The sequence below is a fragment of the Martes martes genome, assembly GCF_963455335.1.
Source record: "Martes martes genome assembly, chromosome: 4".
NCBI lineage: Eukaryota > Metazoa > Chordata > Mammalia > Carnivora > Mustelidae > Martes > Martes martes.
Genome location: NC_137891.1, coordinates 76,862,819 through 76,871,429, shown reverse-complemented (window position 1 = coordinate 76,871,429; position 8,611 = coordinate 76,862,819). Strand labels below are relative to the sequence as shown.

The window sequence follows — 8,611 nt, the reverse complement described above, 5'->3', positions numbered from 1 at the left end:
TAGAATACATTTTTCTTAACATTAAAAAAAAATCACTGCTGGGAAAAGTTCCCCCCAAACTTTCTGTCATTGAAGATACTTATTTTGAAATAATGTAAAAACAAAGCATAAGAAGTAAAATCCGTTACCCATTTCTCAGAGGTAACTTAGCCACTGTTAGTTTAGGGTCTTTTATTTATTTTTAAATAAAAAAGGGATAGACTGTTGCACTGTTCTGACCTTGCTTATTACATCTAATATATTTCAAAAACACTTTTTCTGAGTATTTTCCATTAGGGTATTTAAACTTGTGCCTTTTTTCTTAAGCCATTTTCAAATAGGATCCATTAGAGGAGTCACTTCACCTTAACTGTGTAAAATGCAGTGACACTTTGTATAATCCAAGAGATGTTTTAAGTGACCTCTAAGGTCTCTGAGCTCTAATGCCCTTATGATAAAGTCTGCTTCTCCCCTCTCTCCCCCGACTATGCTCTCTCTCTCAAATGAAATGTTTAAAAAAAAAAAAAAGAAACTTCCTTAGGGGCACCTGGGTGACTCAGTTGGTTGGGTGTCTGAGTTGATTTTGGCTCAGGTTGGATCGCAGGCTCACCCTCTGGCCCTATCTGGCTCCACGCTCAGCAGGCAGTCTGCTTCTCTCCCACCTCTCTCAAACAAACAAATAAGTCTTAAAAAAAGAAATGAACTTCCTTAAATTTAAACGCATCTATTCTGTATCTGGGCATGAGATATGGAAACAAAGCCAAGAGATACCATTTTTTGTGTACCAGAGTGTGGGGACATTGCTCTAGGTAAGTTAGTGCCTCAACTTATTTGTGCTGCTGGATGTTTTCCTTTTGTGATTCAGTTCACAACTGCTCTTTCTGAGGGGCTGGTATTGCCTCAACAGGAAAAGTTCATAATTGGAAATGAGGGAGAAGTTAGTCATGTAAAGATGAATTCCCCAGGCAAAAGCCCTCCAGTCTCACAAGCACTTTTGAGGGCCCTTAGGTTCTCCTTCCCCTTCCCCTCCATGCACAATGACTAAGTCACTCTGTGTTAAAGATGGAAAAGGAGACAGGCAAACACAAGACTTGCTTAATTGTAGCTATGGCCTACAGGTGAAGGGAAATCAGGATAGAACGATAGAGGGAATAGTGAAAACAGGAAACAGATGCCTGGTGATGTAATGCTTGGATAGTACTTAATTCGGTGAGTCTGGGCTTAGTCACAAACAGCTGTATCCTGATCTTAGTATTATAATTGTGCAGATAATTCTCAACCCAAACAGGCACATTCCACAAAATCTGTCCATTCTGTTTTTTTTTTTTAAGGTTTCAAATGTACTTCATTTCTTCAATCATGCCGTATGTTAATGGGTACACAGTGCTTTCACCTGGCATCAATTGTGAGTTGGTTTTGAAACAATTCAGTATTACACCAACTGGGATAATTACTGATTTCTCCATTCCTTTGGGGCGACTCTGCCAACAGGGGATAGGGTCCATGCTGTTCCAATTTGTGTTGATGTATATGCCCACACAGCAATACAGAAAGTGGCTCCCCTAGCTAATACAGTATTACCACATTTGTCATGGAAATCAGGTGTCCTTTTCTGGTGGCTCTGCCTTGCCATTGTTTGCGGAATGCTTTGAACTGCTCAAAGGGCAAATAAATTAAAATTACGAAACAATTCTGCAACATCTCATGAGCTCAAAATTCAGGTCCCCCGAGTGGATTTCTTTAGACTTTTCTTGGAGACGACTTAGAGTGGTTCTGGCCACGGGAAACATCCTGAAGCTGAAGACAGAACGTGCAAGAGCAGCTGCTGCTTTACTACAACTTCGTGCCAAGTCTCCTTGCAGAAAGTGTCCATTCTGTTTTATGAAGGCAGTCCCTAAATTGCTGTATAGCAGGGAGACACAAATCTATTTTAATTATGTAACAATGCTGGACTCCCAGGTCCTGCTCTATTGCTGGTCATTTACAACGATTATGAGGGCACAAGGATTATGAGGGCAAGAACACAGTGGCAGATGGTAGAGTAGCTTTATCTTGTTAAGATCACATCTCTTGGAAATCTTGAGTAGAAAAGCAAGAAGCTTTCTGTCTAGATTGAAGTCCTTACCGGGTGTGTGGCTTCAGCCTGTTTTCGGTATACAGAATGGCCTATTTGCATTAAAGACTATAGAAAAGTTGAAGCTGATATACATTAAAAAAGATTTTTTTTTGATACCTCAGAAATAATTACCATGGATTTCCTGTTTATTGAATTCCTGAGTTTATTTTCTTTTTTAAATGTTACTCTTCATTTATTGGAAAATGGAGTGGCTCTGAAATAGTAGAAAAAATGTCAGCTAACAGCAGAGTAACCCAACTTTGTGTCAGAGAATAAAGTATGCTAATGCTAATACAAACTGGCTGTATCTCTAGATGCTTTGCTGGAGAGCCATATAGTGTGGTGGAAGTTAGCACAGCTTTCCCTGTCAGTTCCCTGTTTAGTTGTCTGAGGTGTGAAGCTGGGATCATAATTCCCACCTCTTTTTCTTTGTGTGTGTTTAAAGGTTTTATTTATTTATTCCTGAGAGACAGAGAGAGAAGAGGCAGAAGCAGAGAAGCAGGCTTCCTGTGGAGCAGGGAGCCTGATGTGGGACTTGATCCCAGGACCCTGAGATCATGACTTGAGCCCAGTGCAGACGCTTAACCCACTGAGCCACCCAGGCGTCCCGTAATACCCACCTCTTTCTGTGCCTGGGGACTCCACGAGTTTATCTGTGGAGAGGCACCAAGCACAGAAAGCCAGTTTGCAGAGCCACCAGGAGTGATTGACTTGGGCTCAGATCCCAGTAACATCCTTGTGGCCACAATTTAACTTCTATGTGCCTCAGTTTTCCCTGAAAATGGGGATAATAATAGATTCTAACACATGGTTATGATGACGGTTGAAAGAAGTCACTACTTGTAAAGCACTTAGCACAATATCTGGCACATAAGCGCCTGTGTTAGTGAATTGTCTCTTTTACAGTCCCTCTGATGTGGTAGCCATTCTGTACATGTTACCTCCTTTTCTCCTTAAGATTTTCATATATGGTCAGTATCTTCTTAATGAAAGGGTTCCTGAATCTGCTGAAAAAAGCACTCTTCGGAGAGTCAGCATGGTAGGAATTAGACCCAGAACCAGGAGAATTAAGTTGAATTTCAGTGATGTAGCCACTCATTTGCTCTGCCATTAATTTATAAAAGGCATCTATCTATCCAGAAAAGGTCCTGAAATTGAGAGGAAAAATAAAAAATCTGGAAACTAGGGGTGCCTGGGTGGCTCAGCCGTTAAGAGTCTGCCTTTGGCTCAGGTCATGATCCCAGGGTCCTGCGATCCAGACCTGAGTCAGGCTCCCTGCTCAACGGGAAATCTGCTTCTCCCTCTCCCACTCCCCCTGCTTGTGTTCCCTCTCTCGCTGTCTCTCTCTCTCTGCCAAATAAATACAAAAAAGTCTTAAAAAAAAAAAACAAAACCTGGAAACTACAAAAGGGGAAGAAAAAAAGGAAGTGTTTTCTTTTAAGATTTAATTTTTTTATTCGAGAGCGATAGACGAACTGGGGGAGGGGCTGAGGGAGAAGCAGACTCCCCATGGAGCAACGAGCTCTACAGGGGGCTGGATCCCTGGACCCAGGGATCCTGACCTGAGCCGAAGGCAAATGCTTAACCAACTGAGCCACCCAGGCATCCCAAGGAAGGAATTCTTATATCCTAAATGAAGAGGTCAGTAGGAGTTGTTTATGTGTTGTGCCATTATCTTCAGATCTCTCATTTTATAACTCCACAGCTTTGTACCTTTCGTCTGCCTTTCTCCTCTTCCCTGCTGCCTCCGTGTTCGTTGATCCCCTGGCAAACCATTACCACTGCAGCCCCATTCCAGGGTAAAGATGATTCTATCCTCCTCTTCAAAGAGGCTCTGTAGCCTTGGCCTGGCTAAGGCCTGTGCCTCTCCAATAAGCACTGACATCCCTGTTTTTAAAAGGTCAGGTTCACGGAGGTGTGATTTTGCATCCAGTAAAGGTGTTTGGGTGTGCAGCTGAATTGTAACAACTCTACAGTCCTGTGCCCGACACTATCACCATAGACTATTTCCATCACCTGTACAGATGCCTCTTGTTCTTTAGTAGTCAGTATCTTTACCCAAATCCTAGCAACGAGCAACCAGTGACTTGATTTCTGTCCCTGCAGTCTTTTTCCATTTCAGCGATTGTAATAGGCATGCAGTGGTATCTCATTGTGATTTTGAATTGTATTTCCCTAATGACTTAATGATTCTAACATCTTTCATGTGCTTTTATTACCATTCAAATATCTTGGATGAAGTATCTTCCTATTTTTGTTCATTTTTACATTTGATTGTTTTCCTGTTATTGACTTTTGAGTGTTTTTAATATGTACTGCATACTAGTCCTTTATCAGTTTTGTATTTACAAATATTTTATGTTTGGGACTTGTCTTCATTTTCTTAATGCTTTTTGAAGAAGAGCTTTTAATTTTGATACAGTTCAGTTTATTAATTTTTTCTTCAATGGATCATGCTTTTGATATTGTATCTGGGGTCTTTGCCCAACCCAAGGTCACAAAGATTTTTTTCTAATTTTTCTTCCAAAAGTTTCCTTAATTCTAGGTTTTACTTTTCAGTTCTATGATGCTTGTCAAGTAAATTTTGGTTTAGGGTGTGAGAATGGGTCAAAGTTATTAAAAATTTTTTTGACACATGAATTTCCTATTGTTTCCAGCATCATTTGTTGAAAAGGCAAACCCTTTGCAACTTTGGGAAAAATCAATTGATCAAATGTGTTTGAGTCTATTTCTGGACTCTTCTGTTTCATTGATCTATGTGTCTATCCTTTTATCAATATATATGATGTTGATGACTAGAGCTATCTTAGAGTCTTTACTTAATTTATTTTTTTCAAAGACCAGGACCCTGAGATCATGACCTGAGCTGAAGGCAGAGGCTTAACCCACTGAGCCACCCAGGCTCTCCTTAAACTAAGTCTTTAAATCAGGTAGTATGAGTTCTAACTTTTATATTTGCCAAGTTGCTTTGGGTATTCTAATTCCTTTTATTTTCTTTATACGTTTTAGGATCAACTTGTCAGTTTCTATTAAAAACAATCTGCTGGGATTTTGATTTGGTTTGTATTGGATTCTATAGACAAGTTTGAGGAGATTTGACATCTTCACACTATTGAGGCTTCCAACTATATATATAGTATACCTCTCCTTTTATATTTATTTATTTAAAGATTTTATTTATTTATTTGACAGAGAGAGAGAGATCACAAGTAGGCAGCACACAGGCAGAGAGAGGGGGGTAGGCAGGCTCCCCGCGGAGCAGAGAGCCCTAGGTGGGGCTCAATCCCAGGACGCTGAGATCATGACCTGAGCGGAAGGCAGAGGCTTAACCCACTGAGCCACCCAGGCATCTCTCCTTTTATATTTAGATCCTGATTTCTTTCAACAGTGTTTTGTATTTTTTAGTGTATAGATCTTGGAACTGTTTGTTAGATTTATATCAAAGTATATGATTTTATTTTGGTGTTAATATAAAAGATGACACTTTCAAATTTCAATTTCTTTTTATTCAAAAAATATATTAATAAAATTGATTCTATAAATTGTTGACTGCTTATCCTGCAACCAGGCTAAAATAAATTATTCTAGCAGCTTTTTGGTAGTGTGTGTGTGTGTGTGTGTGTGTGTGTGTTTCTTTATAGACAGTCATGTCATCTGCAAATAGTGACAACTTTATTTCTTCTTTTCCCATTGTATGTATCCCCCACCATTTTTTTTTTTTGTATTATTGGACTAGCTAGGGCCACCAGTATGATGATGAATGGAAGTGATGAGAATACACGTCCTTGCTTTGTTCCAGATCTTAGAGAGAAAGCATTTAGTCTTTCACTATTAAAGATGATGCAAGCTATAAATTATTTGAGCATAAACTTTGTGAATTTGAGGAAGTTTTTAAAAATTCCTTTCTTAATTCTCAGTTTGCTGAGTTTTTTTTAATTTTTTAAAAGATTTTATTTGTTTATTTGACAGACAGAGATCACAAGTAGGCAGAGAAGCAGGCAGACAGAGAGAGAGGAGGAAGTAGGCTTCCCGCCAAGCAAAGAGCCTGATGATGCGGGGCTCGATCCCAGGACCCTGGGATCATGACTCCAGCCGAAGGCAGAGGCTTTAACCCACTGAACCACCCAGGGGCCCCATGCTGAGAGTTGTTGTCATGAATGTTAGTTAAATTTTGTCAATTACTTTTTCCATATTTATTGAGATCATCATATTTTTTTCTTTTGTTTCTTGATATGGTGAAGTACATTGATTTTCTAATGTTGAGCTAATCTTTCAATCCCAAGATTTGTTAATATTTTATTAGGATTTTTTTTTCACCTATGTCCATGAAGAATATAAATTTGTAATGTTTTTTCTTGTTAATTTTTTTTTTTTTGGGGTTGGTGTCAGGATAATGCTGTCTCATAAAATGAACTGGGAGGAATTCTCTCATCTTTTATCATCTGAAAGACTGTGTAAAATTGATACTATTAAATGTTTTATACAGTGTGCCAGTGAAACTATCTGAGTCTGTAGTCATCTTTGTGATAAGGTTTTTAACTACAAATTCAATTTCTTTAATAGATACAGGACTATTAAGGTTGTTTATTTTTTTTCTCAAATAAGCTTTGTTAATTTGTACCTTTTAAGGATTTGGTCATTCATCCACCTTGTCACATTTATGGCGATAAAGTTATTAATATAACTTTGATATCCTTTTTGTTCGGTAGAATCTATAGAATCTATAGATGTCTCTCCCTAGTTCCTGTTTGTAATTTTCACCTTTTTTGATCAGACTAATAGAAGTTTATCCGTTTTAATGATCATCTCAAAGGATGAATTTTTCATTTCATTGATTTTTCTCTATTTTTTGTTTTTAATTTTCTTAACTTCAGCTTATTATTATTTCCTTTCTTCTGCCTGTGTTGGATTTAATTTGCTCTTTTACTAGTACATACTATTTTTATTTTTTAAAAGCAACTTTATTGAGCTAATTTATATATCATAATATTTACTGATTCTCGGTGTGTAATAGTTTTTGGTATACTTACAAAATTATACAACCATCACCACAGTCTAATTATAGGACAGTCCCATCATCACAAAGGGAAACCATGCCCATTAGAAGCCACTACCCATTCTTTTCTCCCTATCCCATCCTAAAACAACTACCAATCTATCTCCTGTCTCTGTAGACTTGCCCATTCTGAAAAATTTCACATAAATTGTATCATAAGGATGTGATCTTTTGCATCTCATTTCTTTCACTTGGTTCATCCACACTGTAGCATGCATCAGGAGTTCATCCTTTTTTTTTGCTGAATAATATTCCATTTTATGGATATACCACATTTTGCTTATTCAGTCATCTTTTTTGGTTTTTTTTGATGGGTACACAGGAATTTTTATTATACTATTTTTGTGTGGTTCAAAAATTACACAAGAAAAGTTTTTTTTGAAATTGTGTAAATAAAGGGGAACATACAGATAAATTTTAGCTCTTCCGGGGGCTTGAGACTATTCTCTCACTCACTCTGTTGTTTGATATAGAGAAGGTGGTCAGTTTAACAACATGAAACAAAACAAAATAGAAAAAAGCAATCAGCCTGAAGCCCTCTTACTGGTCAAGGTATTAATTCCCACCACAGCTTCATGCTCGATCACCTGGCTCTTTTACACATACGCAGTCTTACACTTTTCCAACGAGTATTTATTATTAGTTAGGCCATGATTCAGAACCCCAGGGTGGGGATCACCATGCACCCAGGTCCCCCTTCACCACCCTGGGAGAAGCACGGAGGACAAAGAAGAGGTGGGAGGAGCCAGTTCAGATCTTCCCAGGAAACGTGCCTTCTGCCTGGTGGTCGTCCCAGGCTGACACCCAGGCTATGGGGCAGAGGGACTTGTACACACGCCGGTACCATTCACACATGGAGACATCGCCCCCTTTAGCAGTCATTGCCTTCTCACAGCGGGGGAAGTCCAGGTAGTTCTGCCAGCAGTTCCTGGTCTGGTTCTGGCTGGGGAAGGGGCTGTAAAAGGGGCAGTCTGGTAGTTCTTGATTTTGGTCTTGATGTCTTCTGCCATGGTGCTGACTCTAAACATACCACAGCAGCACCTCGCAGCTCAATGTGACCTTCAGCCTCATTCATCTGTTGATGGACATTTGGGTTGACTTCACCTTTTTGGCTCTTGTGAATTATGTCACTATGAATGTTGGTGTACAGGTATCTGTTCAGTCTCAGCTTTCATTTTTTTTGGGGGGGGGGGTTGCATACCTACAAGTAGAATTGCTGGAGCATATGGTAATTCTTTAAGTTTTGAGGAACCACCAAACTGTTTTCAGAAAATGATTTTTTTTAGACGTAAAAACACCTCATATATGCAGGGCACTGTGCAAAGAATTTTCAAATATTCACTTATTCTATTGAGCATTCAAATGCTTGTTTATCGAACACCTCCTAAGTACTGGACCCTGAGTATGCCATGCTGAATCAAACAAAATCTTGCCTTCCCACAGTTTAGTCTGATTGGCAG

The 8,611-nt window shown here is 39.0% G+C and overlaps 1 pseudogene across 1 annotated transcript; it reads right to left on the bottom strand.

Moving 5' to 3' along the window:
- Positions 1–7,901: 7,901 nt before the first annotated feature.
- Positions 7,902–8,161, bottom strand: LOC308342351 (cytochrome c oxidase subunit 6B1-like; annotated as a pseudogene). Its single transcript has one exon. The product of its transcript is annotated as a cytochrome c oxidase subunit 6B1-like (transcript).
- Positions 8,162–8,611: the final 450 nt, after the last annotated feature.